Below are 22,644 nucleotides of genomic sequence, written 5' to 3'. Positions count from 1 at the left end.
CCCAAAGGGCCTGTTTCTGTGTTGAAATTTTCTATGATCATGACAAGAACCTGAAATAATACAAGAATTCACTCTATCCCCTTTTGACAGCTGTGCGAACCAACCAGTCATTTCAGCAGGAATTTTTTATATGGCGTTACAACTGTGGCACTTTAAGTTAATAATACATAAAAGAAAATCCCAGCTGCACGTCAAGAAATACTATTTGTGTGAGAGTGTTTCAGTTACTGTGGGGCCAGGCACCCATGCAGCTCAGCAGGAACAGGGAGTAATACCAATGGAGAGAGTCAGACTGAGCCAAGGCACAGATTGGAGATGACAGAAATGCCCCATTCTTATAGAGACAGGAAGAGCATCAGGGAATTGATGGTCATTCCAGATACCAGCACTCTGCCCAGTCAGGAGATGATTTCTCTGTCCAACTTTCGTTGAACCTCACTGTAACAGAGTGATACCAGATCAAACCTTGGCAACTCAAGTAATCTCATCTGAAATGTTGTCCTACACCCATTGATGGATTTTGTAAATCTTTTTACAGGTTAAAAATGAGAAGGAATTCGTCTCCAGGAAGCTCAGACACGGCACAGCAGTTTTGTTGTCTCTGTCTAGATATTTAAGAAGTGGAGCAAGGGATCCAATTGACCACCCTTCCTGCTCAGACAGTGGGGAGGGATTCACTCAGTCATTTGACCAACTGGCATGCCTGTAATTTACACAGGAGAAAGGCCTTTCACCTGCTCAAACAGTGGGAATGGATTCACTCAGTTATCACAATTGAAGGTACATCAGCAAATTCACACTGGGCAAGGCCATTCATCTGTTCTGTGTGTGAGAAGGGGTTCAGTCGGTCTTCCCACCTGTGGACACACCAGTCAGTTCACACCACACCGGGCAGAGGCTGGTCATCTGTTGAATTTCTGGGAAAGGATTCACTCAGTCATCTGACGTAATGGCTCACCAGCGAGTTCACACTGGGGAGAAGCCGTTCACCTGCTCAGTCTGTGGGAAGGGATTCACTCAGTCATCCCACCTACTGAGACATCAGCGAATTCACACTGGGGAGAAGCCGTTCACCTGCTCAGTCTGTGGGAAGAGATTCACTCAGTCATCCAACCTACAGAGTCATCTGCGAGTTCACACTGGGGAGAAGCCGTTCACCTGCTTAGAATGTGGAAAGAGATTCACTCATTCATCCCACCTACAGAGTCATCAGCGAGTTCACACTGGGGAGAAGCCGTTCACCTGCTCAGTCTGTGGGAAGAGATTCACTCGGTCATCCCACCTACAGAGTCATCAGCGAGTTCACACTGGGGAGAAGCCGTTCACCTGCTCAGAATGTGGGAAGGGATTCACTCAGTCATCCTACCTACAGAGTCATCTGCGAGTTCACACTGGGGAGAAGCCGTTCACCTGCTTAGAATGTGGAAAGAGATTCACTCATTCATCCCACCTACAGAGTCATCAGCGAGTTCACACTGGGGAGAAGCCGTTCACCTGCTCAGTCTGTGGGAAGAGATTCACTCGGTCATCCCACCTACAGAGTCATCAGCGAGTTCACACTGGAGAGAAGCCATTCACCTGCTCAGTCTGTGGGAAAGGATTCACTCTGTCATCTACCCTACAGAGTCATCAGCGAGTTCACACTGGGGAGAAGCCGTTCACCTGCTCAGTCTGTGGGAAGGGATTCACTCAGTCATCCAACCTACTGGTACATCAGCGAGTTCACACTGGAGAGAAGCCGTTCACCTGCTCAGTCTGTGGGAGAGGATTCACTCTGTCATCTACCCTACTGGTACATCAGCGAGTTCACACTGGGGAGAAGCCGTTCACCTGCTCAGAATGTGGAAAGAGATTCACTCATTCATCCCACCGACTGAGACATCAGCGAGTTCACACTGGGGAGAAGTCATTCACCTGCTCAGTCTGTGGGAAAGGATTCACTCGGTCATACCACCTACAGAATCATCAGCGAGTTCACACTGGGGAGCGGCCATTCACCTGCTCAGTCTGTGGGAAAGGATTCACTGTGTCATCTACCCTACTGGTACATCAGCGAGTTCACACTGGAGAGAAGCCGTTCACCTGCTCAGAATGTGGAAAGAGATTCACTCATTCATCCCACCTACTGAGACATCAGCGAGTTCACACTGGGGAGAAGCCATTCACCTGCTCAGACTGTGGGAAGGGATTCACTCGGTCATCCAACCTACAGAGTCATCTGCGAGTTCACACTGGGGAGAAGCCGTTCACCTGCTTAGAATGTGGAAAGAGATTCACTCATTCATCCCACCTACAGAGTCATCAGCGAGTTCACACTGGGGAGAAGCCGTTCACCTGCTCAGTCTGTGGGAAGAGATTCACTCGGTCATCCCACCTACAGAGTCATCAGCGAGTTCACACTGGGGAGAAGCCATTCACTTGCTCAGAATGTGGGAAGGGATTCACTCAGTCATCCTACCTACAGAGTCATCTGCGAGTTCACACTGGGGAGAAGCCGTTCACCTGCTTAGAATGTGGAAAGAGATTCACTCATTCATCCCACCTACAGAGTCATCAGCGAGTTCACACTGGGGAGAAGCCGTTCACACTGCTCAGTCTGTGGGAAGAGATTCACTCGGTCATCCCACCTACAGAGTCATCAGCGAGTTCACACTGGAGAGAAGCCGTTCACCTGCTCAGAATGTGGGAAGGGATTCACTCAGTCATCCCACCTGCAGAGTCACCAGCAAGTTCACACTGGGGAGAGGCCGTTCACCTGCTCAGTCTGTGGGAAGGGATTCACTCAGTCATCCCACCTACAGAGACATCAGCGAGTTCACACTGGGGAGAGACCATTCACCTGCTCAGTCTGTGGGAAGGGATTCATTCAGTCATCCAGCCTCCAGAGTCATCTGCGAGTTCACACTGGGGAGAAGCCATTGGTGATGCCTAATTTGAAGTATTGTGTGCCTGGAGGACTTGGGTTATAAGGAAAGATTGAACAGGAACTTTATTCCTTGGAATGTTAGAGATTGAGGTGAGATTTGATTGTGATAGAGGGGCATCGATAGTGTAAACGCAAGCTGGCTTTCTCCACTGAGTTTGGGTGGAACGACAACCAGAGGCCATGGGTTAAGGGTGAAAGGTGAAATGTTAAGGGGAACATGAGGAGAAACTTCTTCACACAGACAGTCACCCGGGTGTGGAATGAGCAGCCAGCACAAGTGGTGCATGCGAGCTCGATTTCAACATTTAAGAGGTTTGTGTTGGTACCTGGATGGTAGAGGTGTGGGAGTGGGTAGTTTAAATAGTTCAGCACAAACCAGATGGCCCAAAGGGCCTGTTTCTGTGTTCAATGTGAGTGAATCTGCAGATGCTGGAAATAAAATAAAAAAACACAAAATGCTGGCAGATCTCAGCAGGCCAGACAGCATATATGGGAGGAGGTAATAATGGACATTTCGGGCCGAAAACCCTTCATCAGGAGTGAAGTAACGTGGGATGGTCGGTGGGGGATAAGAAGTGGGGGGGAGGGATGAAGTAGAGAGCTTGGAAGTGATAGGCTGGAGGGAAATGGCTGGGGGAAGGTGGAGAATTATGGGAAATAAAAGAGAAAGAAAGGTAGGGCTGGGGGGAGAGATTATAGTGAGGGGGGAAAAAGCGAGAGAAAGAGAACCAGACTAAAATAATAGATAGGGATGGGGGTAAGGGGTGGGGGGCAGGGGTATCAACGGAGGTCAGTGATTTGGATGTTCATGCCGGCAGGTAGAAGGTGTGGTGGGCCACAGGGAGATCCCGCCACTGCTGGAGGACCGAGCGCCGGTGTTCCGCGAAACGGTCTCCCAGTCTGCGGCGGGTCTCCCCAATGTATAAATGGCCACATCGGGAGCTCCGGGATGGTGGTGAGGGAAGAAGTGTGGGGGCAGGTTTAGCACCTCTTCCGTTTGCAGGGATCAGTGCCCGGAGGGAGGTCTGTGGGAGGGATGGGGGAGATGAATGGACAAGGGAGTCACGTAGGGAGCGATCCCTGCGGAAAGCCGAGAGAGGGGGGGAAGGTGAAGATGTGGTTGGTGGTGGGATCACGTAGGAGGGTGGCGGAAGTTGTGGAGGATTATACGTTGGATCTGTAGGCTGGTAGGGTGATGGGTGAGGACCAGGGGACTCTATCCCTGGTGGGCTGGCAGGGGGATGGGGTGAGGGCAGAGGTGCATGAAATACGGGAGACGCGATGGAGGCAGAGTTGATAGTGGATGAAGGGAAGCCCCTTTCTTTAAAAAAGGAAGACATCTCCTTTGTCCTAGAATGAAAGGCCTCATCCTGAGAGCAGATGCGGTGGAGGCGGAGAAATTGAGAGAAAGGGATAGCATTTTTGCAGGAGACAGGGTGGGAGGAGAAATAGTCTAGGTAGCTGTGGGAGTTAGTAGGTTTGTAGTAGACGTCGGTGGATAGGGTGTCTCCACAGATAGAAACAGAAAGATTTCGAAAGGGGAGGGGAGGTGTCGGAAATAGACCAGGTGAATTGAGGGTGGGGTGAAAGTTGGAGGGCGAAGTTAATGAAGTCCAAGGCCCCAGACAGTCCTTTCAGGTGAGGCACCACTTAACCTGCGAGTCATCTGGCGTGATCTACTGTATCCGGTGCTCCCGATGTGGCCATTTATACATTGGGGAGACCCGCCGCAGACTGGGAGACCGTTTCGCGGAACACTGGCGCTCGGTCCTCCAGCAGTGGCGGGATCTCCCTGTGGCCACACACATCAATTCCACAGACCACTCCCACTCTGATATGTCTGTCCATGGCCCTCCTCTACCATCAAGATGAGGCCACATGCAGGTCGATGGAGCAATACCTTATCTCCCGCCAAGGTAGACTCCTTCCTGCCGGCTATGAATGTCCAATTCACTGACCTCCATTGATACCCCTGCCCCCCCCCCACCCTTACCCCCATCCCTATCTATTATTTTAGTCTGTTTCTGTGTTGTACATTTCTAGAAGAACCTGAAATATTACAAAAATTCACACTAAGCCCTTTTAACAGCTGTGCAGACCAACCATTCATCTCAGCAGGAATTTTTAATATGGCGTTAAAACTGTGGCACTTTAAGTGAATAATACATAAAAGAAAATCCCAGCTGCACGTCAAGAAAGACTATTTGCCTGAGATTGTTTCAGTTACTGTGGGGCCAGGCCCCCATGCAGCTCAGCAAGAGAAGGGAATAATACCAATGGAGAGAGTCAAACTGAGCCAAGGAACAAATTGGAGATGGCAGAAATGCCCCATTCTTATGGAGACAGGAAGAGCATCAGGGAATTGATGGTCATTCCAGATACCAGCACTCTGCCCAGTCAGAAGATGATTTCTCTGTCCAAGTTGGGTTGTACATCACTGTAACAGTGTGATACCAGATCAAACCTTGGCAACTCAAGTAATCTCATCTGAAATGTTGTCCTAAACCCATTGATGGATTTTGAAAATCGTTTTACAGGTTAAAAATGAGAAGGAATTTGTCTCCAGGAATCTCAAACTCGGCACGCCAGGTTGCTGTTTCTGTCTAGATATTTAAGAAGTGGAGCAAGTGATTCAATCGATCTTCCTTCCTACTCAGACTGTGGGGAGGGATTCACTCGATCATTTGACGAACTGGCACACCCGTCATTTTACACAGGAGAAAGGCCCAAACAGTGGGAATGGATTCACTCAGTTATCACAATTAAAGGTACATCAGCAAGTTCACACTGGGCAAGGCCATTCATCTGTTCTGTGTGTGAGAAGGGGTTCAGTCGGTCTTCCCACCTGTGGACACAGCAGTCAGTTCACACCACACCGGGCAGAGGCTGGTCATCTGCTGAATTTCTGGGAAAGGATTCACTCTGTCATCTGACCTAATGGCTCACCAGCGAGTTCACACCAGGGAGCGGCCATTCACCTGCTCAGTCTGTGAGAAGAGATTCACTCACTCTTCCACCCTGTGGAAACACCAGCGACTTCACACTGGGGAGAGGCCATTCACCTGCTCAGTCTGTGGGAAGGGATTCACTCAGTTAACCCACCTACAGGGTCATCAGCGAGTTCACACTGGTGAGAGGCCATTCACCTGCTCAGAATGTGGAAAGAGATTCACTCAGTCATCCACCCTACAGAGTCATCAGCGAGTTCACACTGGGGAGAGGCCATTCACTTGCTCAGAATGTGGGAGGAGATTCACCCGCTCTTCCAGCCTACAGAGACATTAGCAAGTTCACACTGGGGAGAAGCCGTTCATCTGCTGAGAATGTGGGAAGGGATTCACTCAGTCATCCACCCTACAGAGTCATCAGCGAGTTCACACTGGGGAGAGGCCATTCACTTGCTCAGAATGTGGGAGGAGATTCACCCGCTCTTCCAGCCTACAGAGACATTAGCAAGTTCACACTGGGGAGAAGCCGTTCATCTGCTGAGAATGTGGGAAGGGATTCACTCAGTCATCCCAACTACTGGCACACCAGTCAGTTCACAATGGGGAGTGGCCATTGTTATGAATCCCTATAGGTTTTGTTTGCTGTGGACTGTCATTTTAAGAGACAGAGAGAGAGATTAAGAAGTTGAATCAGTCTGACTTGCAGCTTGTTTACATTGCTCGCAGACTGTTTATTTTTAACCGAGGACACAGACTCTCAGAGTCAGACGGACATGAAGGAGGAAAAATGGAAGGATCGAAACCAGGGAACTAGTGGCCAAGGGTCACTGTTTGGAATTTTCCTATTCCCACAAGGGTTGGTTAATTATCGATTCAGTGTACATCGAATGTGTGGTTGTTACCTTGTTTGATCCGTAGGAGTGGATCTGATTTGGGGTATCCTGTGAAGACCACTGATGTGTTAACCCTTGCCTTGGTGAGGTGTGGTAATTCACTTGACGATACCTCTTGTGACAAGTCACTTTCAGTGATAATTCGTATGTGGATTTGAAATGACGACAGATAAAATCTAAAGTGACTGTTCTCTCATTTTACCACCATGGAACCTGTGGAATGCAACATAATTGCCTTCTCTCGACATTTACCCTGGATTACAAATATCCCTCTCATCACCTATTCTGTGGATGAACTGAACTTTCATACTTTACCATCTCAAGACCCCGAGCTCAATAGTTTGGGAGTTATATTTACACATGACACTGTTAACTTCTGTTTATCTTCCTTAAGTTACTATATTATAAGTAGATTCTATTAAAGATAGTTTTAACATCAAAAACAGACTCCATTGCTGCTGGTTCGTTTCTAAAGCATTACAATTCAGAATAAAATTGGGGCCTGTGTCCGGAATATGAACAGATTTGGGGGTGTATTGATTAATTATCGATTTCATTTGGGAAATTCCATTTGATTCATTTTTTTGTGGAAAATCAGCAGCAATGGATGTTGATAGATGTCTGGAAGCACCCAACCTCTGAGGCATTAGAAGATACCAGAAGGATTGAGTTGTTGAATACTGCCAGAAGGTTAAAACTTGCTAAGGTGAAATTGACAATGAGGAGGGCACAGCTGCAGAGGATAATAGCTGAACATTATGTATCTGAGGGTGTGTTTAAAGTGGAGGAGTTGGAGGAGTTTCCTGAAAGTAAACCTAGTGAGCTTGAGCTCCAGTACAAGTGAGAAAAATTAAAGATGGAGGCTGCGGAAAGGCAGAGGCAGTTTGAGGCTAGAGAGGCAGAAAAACAGGGAGGAAGCAGAAAGGCAGAGGCTGTTTGAGCTGGAAAAGATAGAGATTGCAGCAGAAGGGGCCAAGCGTTGGACTCTGGTGATAAATTGAGGCCAGTCAAGAAGTTAAATTGGTATCTCCATTTGATGAGGCAGAGGTTGATAAATACTTTCAGCATTTTGAGAAGGTTGCTCAGAGTTTAAAGTGGCCAAGAGAGGGTTGGCATATTCTCTTACAAAGTGTAATTCAGGGGAAGGCTTAGCAAGCCGATTCTGCTTTGACAGTTGATGAAGCAGCTGATTATAGAACATAGAATAGTACAGCACAGTACAGGCCCTTCGGCCTACAATGTTGTGCCAATCCTTAAACCCTGCCTCCCATATATCCCCCCCCCCCCGCCACCTTAAATTTCTCCATATACCTGTCTAGTAGCCTTTTGAATTGCACTATATCTGCCTCCACCACAGACTCAGGCAGTGCATTCCACACACCAACCACTCTCTGAGTAAAAAAACCTTCCTCTAATATCCCCCTTGAACTTCCCACCCCTTACCTTAAAGCTACATCCTCTTGTATTGAGCAGTGGTGCCCTGGGGAAGAGGTGCTGGCTGTCCACTCCATCTATGCCTCTTAATATTTTTTTTACCTCTATCATGTCTCCTTTCATCCTCCTCTCCAGAGAGTAAAGTCCTAGCTCCCTTAATCTCTCATCATAACACATGCTGACTAAACCAGGCAGCATCCTGGTAAATCTCCTCTGTACCCTTTCCAATGTTTCCACATCCTTCCTATAGTGAGGGAACCAGAACTGGACACAATACTCCAAGTGTGGCCTAACCAGAGTTTTATAGAGCTGCATCATTACCTTGCGACTCTTAAACTCTATCCCTCAACATATGAAAGCTAACACCCCATAAGCTTTCTTAACTACCCTATCTACCTATGAGGCAACTTTCAGAGATCTGTGGACATGTACCCCCAGACCCCTCTGCTCCTCCACACTACCAAGTATCCTACCATTTACTTTGTACTCTGCCTTGGAGATTTCACCTTCCAAAGCCTCACACTTCTGAGGGTAGAAGCAAAAAGTAGTAAGGTGAAAAGTAAAAGTGGCAGGCAGGCAAATCCAGGGCAAAAATCAAAAAGGGCCAGTTTTCAACATAATTGTATAAGGGCTAAGAGTGTTTAAATACAAGGCTGAAGGCTTTGTGGGTCAATGCATGGAACATTTGTAACAAGGTGAATGAATTGAATGTGCAAATAGTTATTAATGAATATGATATAGTTGGGATCAAAGAGACATGGCTCCCGGGTGACCAAGGATGGGAGTTCAACATCCAGGGATATTCAATATTCAGGAGGGATAGATAGGAAAGAAAAGGAGGTGGGGTAGCGTTGCTGGTTAGAGAGGGGATTAACACAATAGAAAGAAAGGACATTAGCCTGGAGGATGTGGAATCAATATGGGTAGAGCTGCATAACACTAAGGGGTAGAAAACGCTGGTGGGAGTTGTGTTCATGCCCCCTAACAGTAGTAGTGAGGTTTGGGATGACATTAAACAGGAAATTAGAAATGTGTGCAATAAAGGAATAACAGTTATAATGGGTGAGTTCAATCTACATATAGATTGGCTGCACCAAATTGGTAAGCGTCCTGAGGAAGAGGATTTCTTGGAATGTACGTGAGATGGTTTTCTGAACCAAAATGTTGAGGAACCAACTAGAGAGCAAGCCATTCTAGACTGAGTATTATTGAGCGATGAGGAAGGGTTTGTTAGCAATCTTGTCGTGCAAGGCCCCTTGGGTAATAGTGACCATAATATAGTGGAATTCTTCATTAAGATGGAGAGTGACGTAGTTAATTCAGAAACAAAGGTTCTGAACTTAAAGAAGGGTAACTTTGAAGGTATGAGACAGGAATTAGCTAAGATAGACTGGCAAATGATACTTAAAGGGTTGATGGTGGATATGCAATCGCAAGCATTTAAAGATCGCATGGATGAACTACAACAAGTGTTAATCCCAGTTGGCAAAAGAATAAACCAGGGAAGGTAGTGCACCCGTGGCTGACAAGGGAAATTAGGGATAGTATTGTAAGATTCAAAATTAAGATGTGCGTTTCTGACAGGTCCGGGTTAAAGTCAAAGGACAACTGTGATTTAATTATGTCTGGGTTAAAGTCTGTAAACAAGTGTGATCTAATTATGAATGCAGAAGCCTTGACAAAATTAACTGTTTGTGGAATCATTGAAGTCCTGAGATATGGACTATTGTTTTACAGAAACGTGTAAAAAAACAACTCCAAATATGGAATGGGATAAGACTATGTACCTCCCGAGTCAGGGAGGAGGGGTGGTAAGGAAGAAGGATAAAACCTGCTGCCCTGTAAGGTTCAGGGTTCCCTTCTCTGAAGGGGCCCAGCTCTGCAGAACTGTTAATAAACTTTGTTTCCTTGAATTTGTCTTGAAGCCATTATTCGGGAGCGTGGCTCGTTTCTGACAACTTGGGGGCTCGTCCGGGATGATGGAAGATGAAGACTAGGGAGGTCGGGGGTTCCACCCCTTGGGGATGAATTATCGGCAGGAACCCCTGGTAAATTTAAAAGTAGGTCCCCAAGGGTCAGATACAACCTTTGTGGTAGATTCGGGTGCCGAAAGATCTAGCATAATCCAGATACCTCCCGGCGCCCGAACCGGAACAAAGGTAATGGGAGTATCCGGTATTGGAGGCAAAATAATACAAGTACCTATTATAGAAAACGTGAAAATTGAACATGAGGATAGGGTAACGGGACAGGACCTACTTTTGTTACCCTCTGCGAGATTCAACCTGCTCGGGCGGGATCTGCAAGTCAGGCTAGGCATCGGGACTGTGCCCAGGAACGGGAAGATAATGGTACAGCTGTTTGCCCTCAGGGAAGAAGACGATAGGAAAATAAGCCCGGAGGTATGGTACCAGGAAGGGAACCGGGGGGGTTTGAACGTCCCCCCTTGCAAATCTCACTATTACCTAACAGTTCACCAGTACGGAGAAAACAGTACCCTATTTCAATGGAAGGAAGAAAAGGGCTGCAGCCGGTGATTGAAGGACTGATCGCTGACGGACTACTGGATGAATGTATGTCACCGTATAATACCCCAATACTCCCGGTGGTAAAGCCAGATGGGACTTATCGGATGGTACAAGACCTGCGGGGCCTAAATGCAGTAGTCCAAACCCGATACCCGGTAGTGCCCAACCCTTACACACTGATGAGTAAGATCTCCCCTGACCATGAATGGTTCAGTGTAATAGATCTAAAAGACGCCTTCTGGAGTTGCCCGCTAGAAGAGAGCAGTCGTGACATGTTTGCGTTCGAATGGGAAAATCCTACGACGGGGCGGAAAAGACAACTCCGGTGGACGGTCCTGCCACAGGGGTTCACCGAATCACCTAAACTATTTGGGCAGGTCTTGGAGCAAGTACTAGCAGAATTCCAATGTGCTCCAGAGAGCCAACTGCTACAGTATGTGGACGATGTATTACTATCCGGGCCAACACAGGAAGGGGTGCAGGAAGACACCATCAGACTACTGAACTTCCTGGGGAAGCAGGGGCTACGGGTCTCAAAGAAAAAGTTACAATTTGTAGAAAAGGAAGTAAGGTATCTGGGACACCGGGTCAGTAAAGGACAGCGGTCCTTTACTCCAGAAAGGATAGCTGGAATAACGGGAATGTCACTACCACGTACCAAGAAGGAGATACGCACCAGTTAATTTGTGATGCACTTGATATCGAATGGAAGTACCATACCCCGTGGCATCCCCAGAGTTCGGGAAGAGTAGAACGAATGAACAGCACCCTGAAGGCACAGCTAACCAAGTTGATGTTGGAAACCAAGCTACCATGGACCAAGTGTTTGCCAATCGTTCTCCTGAGAATACGAACTGCACCCCGCAAGGATATAGGAATATCTCCTTATGAGATGCTCTTTGGACTGCCATATTGGAATAAAATAGAGGGGTATCCCACACTACAGGGGGGGGGGGTGATTTATTTGTAAAGAACAATTTACTGGCACTGTCCCGTTCCTTTGCAGAACTGCGGAAAAAGGGTCTCTTGGCCCAGACTCCGCTGCTCGATTTTGCTTTACATCAGATCGTGCCTGGAGATTGGGTTCTGGTAATGACCTGGAATCCGGAGAAGTTACAGCCACAGTGGGAAGGCCCTTTCCAGGTCCTGCTAACAACAGAGGCGGCTGTACGGACAAAAGAAAAAGGGTGGACACACGCATCCAGGGTAAAAGGACCGGTGAAGCCCGAAAGCCGCACTGAGTGGACCTGTGTTCCCGGTGAAGAACCGATGGTGGTGAGGCTAAAAAGGCAGCAAAAATGAACTCTATGTGGACTGTAACATTATTGACTGTAATATATTTGATTCTATATGTCGGGGAAATTGAAGGGAAATGTGACAAGTGCAGAACCGTGGTACGAGTGGGGCAGAGGGTGTTCCCAGGATCATTTGTGTCCCACTCGCATGTGAATGATCGATGCTATGATCTAAGCAAGAGAGAAACATGTTGGGAGAATAGTAAACCTTATTACCAAGTCTATAATAAAGGATATATGGGACAGGGGGGGACCATGAGAAGTCTCAGCTGTCCCAGGAAAGACCGGAGTTCTTCCTCCTGCATCAGGAGGGTGACCGGAAGCTGGGAATTAAGCTGTTTGATTCATTAAGGAGAGAAACACGGGAGATAAAGGTGGGCGAGTGGGGTGATGAGTGGCCACCGGCTCGCATCATTGAATACTATGGGCCAGCGACCTGGGCCCAGGATGGGTCTTGGGGGTATCGCACTCCTGTCTACATGTTAAACCGAATTATTAGACTGCAGGCGGTGGTGGAAGTGATAACCAATCAAACGGCACTGGCATTGGAGCTGTTGGCAAAACAGCAGAGTCAGATGCGAACAGCAATATACCAGAACAGACTGGCTGTGGATTACCTATTGGCCTCTGAAGGCGGGGTATGTGGGAAGTTCAATCTTACAAACTGTTGCCTTAAGATAGACGACAGTGGAAAGGCCGTGTTAAAAATATCCGACAAAATTCGGAAACTGGCCCACGTGCCAGTACAAACCTGGAGATCCCTGGGGAACATGAGTTGGCTAGACGGGCTACTGGGAGGTAGTTGGTGGCACACCGCTCTCCTAGTAGCAGGCGGGGGTCTAATGATTCTCTTACTTTTGCCGTGTTTGATTCCTTGTATACGAGCACTGATCAGGCGCAGTATATTCCAGCTCCAGGCAGTAGCGATACCCCATCATGGGACAAACGAGCTAAAACTTATGCTATTAAAGAAGAAAGTGGGCCCCCTGGGAGTGAGAGAAATGCTAGCTGAAACGCACATCTTAAAAAGAAAAAGGGTGGTATTGTAAGATTCAAAATTAAGATGTGCGTTTCTGACAGGTCCGGGTTAAAGTCAAAGGACAACTGTGATTTAATTATGTCTGGGTTAAAGTCTGTAAACAAGTGTGATCTAATTATGAATGCAGAAGCCTTGACAAAATTAACTGTTTGTGGAATCATTGAAGTCCTGAGATATGGATTATTGTTTTACAGAAACGTGTAAAAAAACAACTCCAAATATGGAATGGGAGAAGACTATGTACCTCCCGAGTCAGGGAGGAGGGGTGGTAAGGAAGAAGGATAAAACCTGCTGCCCTGTAAGGTTCAGGGTTCCCTTCTCTGAAGGGGCCCAGCTCTGCAGAACTGTTAATAAACTTTGTTTCCTTGAATTTGTCTTGAAGCCATTATTCGGGAGCGTGGCTCGTTTCTGACAAGTATCAATTCCAAAGAAGAAACATACAAATTAGCCAGAAAATGTGGCACACCTGAGGACTGAGAGAAATTCAGAGTCCAGCAGAGGAGGACAATGGGATTAATTAGGAAAGGGAAAAAAGATTATGAGAGAAAGCTGGCAGGGAACATAAAAACTGACTGTGAAAGCTTTTATAGGCTTTTAAAGAAAATGATTGGTTAAGACAAATGTAGGTCCCTTACAGTCAGAAACAGGTGAATTGATCATTGGGAATATGGCAGACCAATTGAATAACTACTTCGGTTCTGTCTTCACGAAGGAGGACATAAATAATCTTCCGGAAATAGTAAGGGACCGAGGGTCTAGTGAGATGGAGGAACTGAGGGAAATACATGTTAGTAGGGAAGTGATAATTTTTCAAAACTCTTTAGATTCTGGATTAATTCCTGAGAATTGAAGGGTGGCTGATGTAACCCCACTTTTTAAAAAAGGAGGGAGAGAGAAACCGGGGAATTATAGACCGGTTAGCCTGACGTCGGTGGTAGGGAAAATGCTAGTCAGTTATCAAAGATGTGATAACAGCACATTTGGAAAGCGGTGAAATCATCGGACAAAGTCAGCATGGATTTGTGAAAGGAAAATCATGTCTGACAACTCTTTCAGAATTTTTTGAGGATGTATCAGTAGAATGGATAGGGGAAAACCAGTGGATGTGGTATATTTGGATTTTCAAAAGGCTTTTGACAAGGTCTCATGCAGGAGATTAGTGTGCAAACTTAAAGCACACGGTGTTGGGGGTATGGTATTGAAGCAGATAGAGAATTGTTTGGCAGACAGGAAGCAAAGAGTGGGAATAAATGGGAACATTTCAGAATGGCAGGCAGTGACTAGTGGGGTACTGCAAGGCTCAGTGCTGGGACCCCAGTTGTTTACAATATTTATCAATGATTTAGACAAGGGAATTAAATGCAGCATCTCCAAGTTTGCAGATGACATGAAGCTGGGTGGCAGTGTTAGCTGTGAGGAGGATGCAGGGTGACTTGGATAGGTTTGGTGAGTGGGAAGATTCATGGCAGATGCAATTTAATGTGGATAAATGTGAGGTTCTCCACTTTGGTGGCAAGAGCAGGAAAACAGATTATTATCTAAATTGTGGCCAATTAGCAAAAGGGGAGGTGCAATGAGACCTGGGTGTCATTGTACACCAGTCATTGAAAGTGGGCATGCAGGTACAGCAGGCGATGAAAAAGGCAAATGGTATGTTGGCATTCATAGCACGAGGATTCAAGTACAGGAGCAGGAAGGTTCTCCTGCAGTTGCCTTGGTGAGAACACACCTGGAGTATTTTGTTCAGTTTTGGTCCCCTTAATCTGAGGAAAGACATTCTTGCCATAGAGGGAGTACAAAGAAGGTTCATCAGATTGATTCCTGGGATGGCGGGACTTTCATATGAGGAAAGACTGGGCTTATACTCACTGGAATTTAGAAGATTGAGGGGGAATCTTATTGAAACGTGTAAAATTCTAAAGGGATCGGACAGGCTAGATGCAGGAAGATTGTTCCCGATGTAGGAGAAGTCCAGAACGAGGGGTCACAGTTTAAGGATAAAGGGGAAGCATTTTGGGACCGAGATGAGGAAAATCTTCTTCACACAGAGAGTGGTGAATCTGTGGAGTTCTCTCCCACAGGAAGCAGTTGAGGCCAGTTCATTGCCTATATTTAAGAAGGAGTTAGATATAGCCCTTGTGGCTAAAGGGACCAGGGGTACGGAGAGAAAGCAGGTACAGGGTTCTGAGTTGGATGATTAGCCATGATCATACTGAATAGTGGTGCGTCCTCGAAGGGCCGAATGGCCTACTACTGCACCTATATTCTATGTTTCTATCATCCGAACATCAACTCCCTAATCATTCTGCATCACTTATTAATTCCTTTTCAATTGATTATGGCATAATTACATTTGGAGGGATATGCATCCTAGTGATAGTGAATACTCTTTTTTTCTCACATGTTCATAATAAATATTCGAAAATCGACTATTTTATAGTCGACCCCCGATTTCTATTTAATGTTCAGAAATGTGAATATGATAGATAGATAGATAGATAGATAGATACTTTATTCATTCCCATGGGGAAATTCAACATTTTTTTTCCAATGTCCCATACACTTGTTGTAGCAAAACTAATTACATACAATACTTAACTCAGTAAAAATATGATATGCATCTAAATCACTCTCTCAAAAAGCATTAATAATAGCTTTTAAAAAGTTCTTAAGTCCTGGCGGTTGAATTGTAAAGCCTAATGGCATTGGGGAGTATTGACCTCTTCATCCTGTCTGAGGAGCATTGCATCGATAGTAACCTGTCGCTGAAACTGCTTCTCTGTCTCTGGATGGTGCTATGTAGAGGATGTTCAGGGTTTTCCATAATTGACTGTAGCCTACTCAGCGCCCTTCGCTCAGCTACCGATGTTAAACTCTCCAGTACTTTGCCCACGACAGAGCCCGCCTTCCTTACCAGCTTATTAAGACGTGAGGCGTCCCTCTTCTTAATGCTTCCTCCCCAACACACCACCACAAAGAAGAGGGCGCTCTCCACAACTGACCTATAGAACATCTTCAGCATCTCACTACAGACATTGAATGACGCCAACCTTCTAAGGAAGTACAGTCGACTCTGTGCCTTCCTGCACAAGGCATCTGTGTTGGCAGTCCAGTCTAGCTTCTCGTCTAACTGTACTCCCAGATACTTGTAGGTCTTAACCTGCTCCACACGTTCTCCATTAATGATCACTGGCTCCATATGAGGCCTAGATCTCCTAAAGTCCACCAACATCTCCTTGGTCTTGGTGATATTGAGACGCAGGTAGTTTGAGTTGCACCATATCACAAAGTCCTGTATCAGTTTCCTATACTCCTCCTCCTGTCCATTCCTGACACACCCCACTATGGCCGTGTCATCAGCGAACTTCTGCACATGGCAGGACTCCGAGTTATATTGGAAGTCTGATGTGTACAGGGTGAACAGGACCGGAGAGAGTACAGTTCCCTGCGGCGCTCCTGTGCTGCTGACCATCGAGTCAGACCTACAGTCTCCCAACCACACATACTGAGGGCTATCTGTCAAGTAGTCCACTATCCAATCCACCATGTGAGAGTCTACTCCCATCTCCGTTACTTTGTGCCTTAAGATCTTGGGCTGGATGGTGTTAAAGGCACTAGAGAAGTCAAGGAATGTAATCCTCACAGCACAACTGACCCCATCTAGGTGAGAGAGTGATTTGTGCAGCAAATACGTGATAGCATCCTCCACTCGCACCTTCTCCTTATACGCAAACTGAAGCGGATCCCGGGCGTGCCTGGTTTGTGGCCTCAGATTCTGTATTATCAGCCGCTCCATGGTCTTCATCACGTGCGACGTCAAGGCAACAGGTCTGAAGTCATTCAACTCCTTTGGTTGTGGTTTCTTCGGTACCGGGACAATACAGGAAGTTTTCCACTGTCTGGGTACTCTTCTCTGATCTAGACTCATGTTGAAGATGCGCTGTAGTGGTTCTCCCAGTTCAGTCGCACAGGCCCTCAGTAATCGTGGGGAAACTCCATCCGGTCCAGCCGCCTTGCTGGTACAGATCTTCCTCAGTTGACCTTCCACCTGTGCAGCCGTAATCCTGGGCGTGGGCCAGGTCTCCTGTGAGTGGCTATTTTCCTGTGAGGGAAGTAAGCCTGGTGTGGAGTTCTGCGGTGAGGGTGAGATTGTGCTGTCGAACCTATTGACGAAGTTGTTCAGCTGGTTCGCTTTCTCCACATCTCCACTTATGTTTGCCCCCCGCTTTGCACCACATCCGCTGATGATCTTCATCCCATCCCACACCTCCTTCATGCTTTTTTTCTGCAGCTTTTGTTCTAGCTTCCTCCTATACTGCTCCTTTGCCCCCCTTATCTGTACTCTGAGTTCCTTCTGAACTCTTTTAAGCTCCAACCGATCACCATCTTTAAAGGCCCTCTTCTTCTGGTTTAGGAGGCCTTTGATGTGACTAGTGATCCAGGGCTTATTATTGGGATAGCAGCGAACAGTTCTAACAGGAACAACGGCATCCACACAAAAATTAATATAGTCCGTTGTGCATTCAGTGACCTCCTCAATGCCCCCACAGAGCCCCCCTTGCAGTACATCCGAGTTAGTAGTACCGAAGCAGTCTCTCAGGGCCTGTTCAGCTTCAGGAGTCCACTTTCTAAAAGAGCGTGTGGTAGTGGGATGCCTCATCACAATTGATTTATATCTGGGCTGTCTCCTGCATTAAAGGCTTGGTCTCCTGCGAAGGTGCCGTAGCAGGCCACAAATCGCTCTCAATAGTCTGGTCCTGATTCCCCAGGCTTAGGTTTGCATTCAGGTACTTTAGTGATGTTTACAGGTTGTTGGAGAGCCCTTTCCAAGGCTTGAATAATCTGGTCTGTCTGTTCATTCTCGTTATGGTTTCCCACCTGTAACTCCTGATAGGTTTGGTATCTCAATTCTGCCTTCCATTTCCGCCCCTCAGCAGCTGAGAGAATCATGCAGCAGAGACTGAATAAATCTTGCGGAGTCGCATTAAACATTTGTGTAGTACTGTGGACACACTGAGCAAACTGTGCTGGTTTTTCTTTTCTATCTGGGGCCTGATTCATGATCATTATCATTTCTTGAGGCTTCCAGGGTGCAAACACAGGAATCACTGAGGGCTGTCCCTCCTCCTAGTCCTAGGGGGAGCATTTGCTACTGCTGTTCAGGAGGATTGAAACTAATGTGGCAGGGGGATAGGAACAAGTGCAGAGAGACAGAGGGGTGCAAAATGAGAGCAGAAGCAAAAAGTCGTAAGGTGAAAAGTAAAAGTGGCAGGCAGTCAAATCCAGGGCAAAAATCAAAAAGAGCCACTTTTCAACATAATTGTATAAGGGCTAAGAGTGTTGTAAAAACAAGCTTGAAGGCTTTGTGTGTCAATGCAAGGAGCATTCGTAATAAGGTGGATGAATTGAATGTGCAGATAGTTATTAATGAATATGATATAGTTGGAATCACAGAGACAAGGCTCCAGAGTGACCAAGGATAGGAGCTCAACATCCAGGGCTATTCAATATTCAGGAGGGATAGACAGGAAAGAAAAGGAGGTGGGGTAGCATTGCTGGTTAGAGAAGAGATTAACGCAATAGAAAGGAAGGACATTAGCTTGGAGGATGAGCAATCGATATGGGTAGAGCTGCGTAACACTAAGCGGCAGAAAACGCTGGTGGGATTTGTGTACAGGCCACCTAACAGTAGTAGTGAAGTTGGGGATTGCATTAAACAGGAAATTAGAAATGCGTGCAAAAAAGGAACAGCAGTGATAATGGGTGATTTCAATCTACATATAGATTGGGTGAACCAAATTGGTAAGGGTTCTGAGGAAGAGGATTTCTTAGAATGTGTGCGGGATGGTTTTCTGAACCAACATGTCGAGGAACCAACTAGAGAGCAGGCCATTCTAGACTGGGTATTGAGCAATGAGGAAGGGTTAATTAGCAATCTTGTCATGCGAGGCCCCTTGTGTAAGAGTGACCATAATATGGTGGAATTCTTCATTAAGATGGAGAGTGACATAGTTAATTCAGAAACAAAGGTTCTGAACTTAAAGAAGGGTAACTTTGAAGGTATGAGATGTGAATTAGCTAAGCTAGACTGGCAAATGATACTTAAAGGGTTAATGGTGGATATGCAATGACAAGCATTTGAAGATTGCATGGATGAACTACAACAAGTGTTCATCCCAATTTGGCAAAAGAATAAACCAGGGAAGGTAGTGCACCCGTGGCTGACAAGGGAAATCAGGGATAGTAAATTAGCCAGAAAAAGTGACATACCTGAGAACTGGGAGAAATTCAGAGTCCAGCAGAGGAGGTCAAAGGGCCTAATTAGGAAAGGGAAAAAAGATTATAAAAGAAAGCTGGCAGAGAACATAAAAACTGACTGTAAATCTTTTATTGATATGTGAAAAGAAAAAGATTGGTTAAGACAAATGTAGGTCCCTTACAGTCAGAAACAGGTGAATTGATCATGGGGAACAAGGATATGGCGGACCAAGTGAATAACTACTTTGGTTCTGTCTTCACTAAGGAGGACATAAATAATCTTCTGGAAATAGTAGGGGACCGAGATGGAGGAACTGAGGGAAATACATGTTAGTAGGGAAGTGGTGTTAGGTAAATTGAAGGGATTAAAGGCAGATAAATCCCCAGGGCAAGATGGTCTGCCTCCCAGAGTGCTTAAGGAAGTAGCCCAAGAAATAGTGGATGCATTATTGATAATTTTTCAAAACTCCTTAGATTCTGGATTAGTTCCTGAGGATTGGAAGGTGGCTAATGTGACCCCACTTTTTAAAAAAGGAGTGAGATAAAAACCGGGGAATTATAGACGGGTTAGCCTGACATCGGTTGTGGGGAAAGTGCTAGAGTCGGTTATCAAAGATGTGATCATAGCACATTTGGAAAGAGGTGAATTCATCCAACAAAGTCAGCGTGGATTTGTGAAAGGAAAATCATGTCTGATAAATCTTATAGAATTTTTTGAAGATGTAACTTGTAGAGTGGATAGGGGAGAACCAGTGGATGTGGTATATTTGGATTTTCAAAGGGCTTTTGACAAGGTCCCACACAGGAGATTAGTGTGCAAACTTAAGCACATGGTATTGGGGGTATGGTATTGATGTGGATAGAGAATTGGTTGGCAAACAGGAAGCAAAGGGTGGGAATAAATGGGACCTTTTCAGATTGGCAGGCAGTCAGCAGTGGGGTACTGCAAGGCTCAGTGCTGGGACCCCAGTTGTTTACAATATATATTAATGATTTAGACGAGGCAATTAAATGCAGCATCTCCAAGATTGCGGATGACACGAAGCTGGGCGGCAGTGTTAGCTGTGAGGAGAATGCAGGGTGACTTGGCTCGGTTAGGTGAGTGGGCAAATTCAAGGCAGATGCAATTTAATGTGGATAAATGTGACGTTATTCACTTTGGCCTACTCCTGCATCTATTTTTTATGTTTCTATCTGTGGAATATTAAAATCTCCCACAATTACAACCTTGTGCTTACTACAAGTATCTGCTATCTCCTTACAAATTTGCTGCTCCAATTCTCGCTCCCGATTAGGTGGTCTATGATACCACCCTATAAGTGTCACTACACCTTTCCCATTCCTCAATTCCACCAAAAATGGCTCCCTAGACGAGCCCTGTAATCTATCCTGTCAATGTCTATGCTGTAATATTTTCTCAGACAAGCAATGCAACACCTCCCCCTCCTGCCCCTCCAATTCTATCACACCTGAAGCAACGAAATCCAGGAATATTTAGTTGCCAATCACACCCCTCCTGCAACCATGTTTCTCTAATAAATACAACATCATATTTCCAGTTATCAATCCATGCTCTAAGCTGATCTACCTTTCTTACAATGCTCCTAGCATTAAAATAGATGCATTTAAGAAACTCTCCACCTCTTCCTCTCTGTTTATCCCTAACTGTGCAAACAACTTTATTATCTTTTTTTTTCCTTCTCCCCCACATCTTCGGTCTGAGCGCTCCTACATCAGGGAGGAAGGTCTAATCTTCTCTGTGTTAAATGTTTAACCATCACGGTGACTGAAGGCAGCTGCAGGTTCATGAGGGACTGTTACTGTCAGATTCTCCAGTTCTTGCGGCTTCTCATCTCACCCAGGACTGAACCCTGGTCACTGAGCATTGGAGGAGTCTGTTCTACTGATGTTAGCCTTAAACTAGACTGGTGTTTAATATTGTGTATCTGTGAAAGTTAAATCAGTTCTGTGTCAAATCCCATGTCTCAGGTACTTACTGTTTCTACCACACTCACAATGTACACAAGAAACGCCACTCGGCCCATCTGGTCCCTGCCCATGTTTCTGTTCCATATCAGTATATGAAAATCTACCCCTGCCGTTCCCTTCTCACTCTCCCTGAGATGACAGGTTGCAACTAGTCACCACTCCATGGGATAGGAGATTTCCCGTGAATTTCATAGAAACATAGAAATCTACAACACATTACAGATGCTTTGGCCGACATTGCTGTGCCAACCATGTAACTTACTCTAGAAACTGCTTAGAATTACCCTACCGCGTAGCCCTCTATTTTCCTAAGCTCCATGAACCTATCTGAGAGTCTCTTAAAAGACCCTATTGTATCCGGCTCTGTCACTGTTGCTGTCAGTGCATTCCACACACACACCACTCTTTGCTTATAAAAATTTATGAATGACACCTCCCCTGTACCTACTTCCAAGCAGCTTAAACCTATTCCCCCTTGTGTTAGCCGTTTCAGCCCTGGGCTGAAATTCATACACCTACATGATTTTCTCCAGGGTGAATAAGACGATGAGCTCTCTGTGGTTTTGACGTCCTCTCTCTCTCTATCTCTCTCAGTAAAAGAACCTGCGGTCTCGCAATTCAATGCACCTCTAAAGTCTGACAGCAGACTCGCGAGTGAATCTTCGTTGGTGCAGAGTCAGAAACCGAAGTGTTGCCAGCCTGAGTCAGGGGCTCCAGAGAGAGATGGGGTCCAGAGGAGGAGGACGAATAAGACCAGCACGATGTGGTTAAAAGTGAAAGATTAGAAGTATTTGGAAACTGGTTGATCAAAAAAAAGGTGGTTCATTTCTGCAAAATACTGATGGAAATCAACAGTCAGGCAACAATTGTGGAGAGGAATAAATAGAAAACGTTTAGGCAGAGCCCCTTCAGCATGCCTAGCCTGTGTACTCCGCTGCTTAGTTGCTGCCTGAACTGCAGAGTTCCTCCAGCATTTTGTGTGAGTGCGTCTCTGTATTACCAGCAACTGCAGAATCTCCTGTGTTTTATATCTGCATTTTACTTTGGCATTAGATACACGTTGATATTGAGTATATTGCTTATGGAAGCCGCTTTCTGCGTTAAAACAGCTGCAGATTTTTCTATACACACGAAAAAACATGAGGTATGGACATTGAACCGGTGCTTGCAGAAATGGTTAATGGCACCGTGATTACCCATAGGGCCATGCGTTAAGAATTTCGCCGGCGCTAAAGCGCCGATGAAATGCACAGGCATCAGGCTGAGGACGTCCCTGAGTTTCACGCATGCACGCAGTACACAGAAAGCTTTGAAAATGTCAGTTGCAGGTAAGA

General features: G+C 46.0%; 1 protein-coding gene and 1 pseudogene across 1 annotated transcript in view; one reads left to right on the top strand and one right to left on the bottom strand.

Annotated features, from left to right (window-relative positions):
* LOC140723797 (uncharacterized) overlaps positions 1-22,644 on the bottom strand; it is a 136,324-nt gene that overhangs the window by 46,842 nt on the left and 66,838 nt on the right. The gene's annotated exons all lie outside the window — the stretch shown is intronic.
* On the top strand, positions 917-10,131 carry LOC140723786 (uncharacterized; annotated as a pseudogene).

This window comes from Hemitrygon akajei, unplaced genomic scaffold (genome assembly GCF_048418815.1).
Source record: "Hemitrygon akajei unplaced genomic scaffold, sHemAka1.3 Scf000136, whole genome shotgun sequence".
Classification (NCBI taxonomy): Eukaryota; Metazoa; Chordata; class Chondrichthyes; order Myliobatiformes; family Dasyatidae; genus Hemitrygon; species Hemitrygon akajei.
The sequence above is the reverse complement of the archived record's forward strand: the minus strand, read 5'-3'. Positions and strand labels throughout refer to the sequence as shown.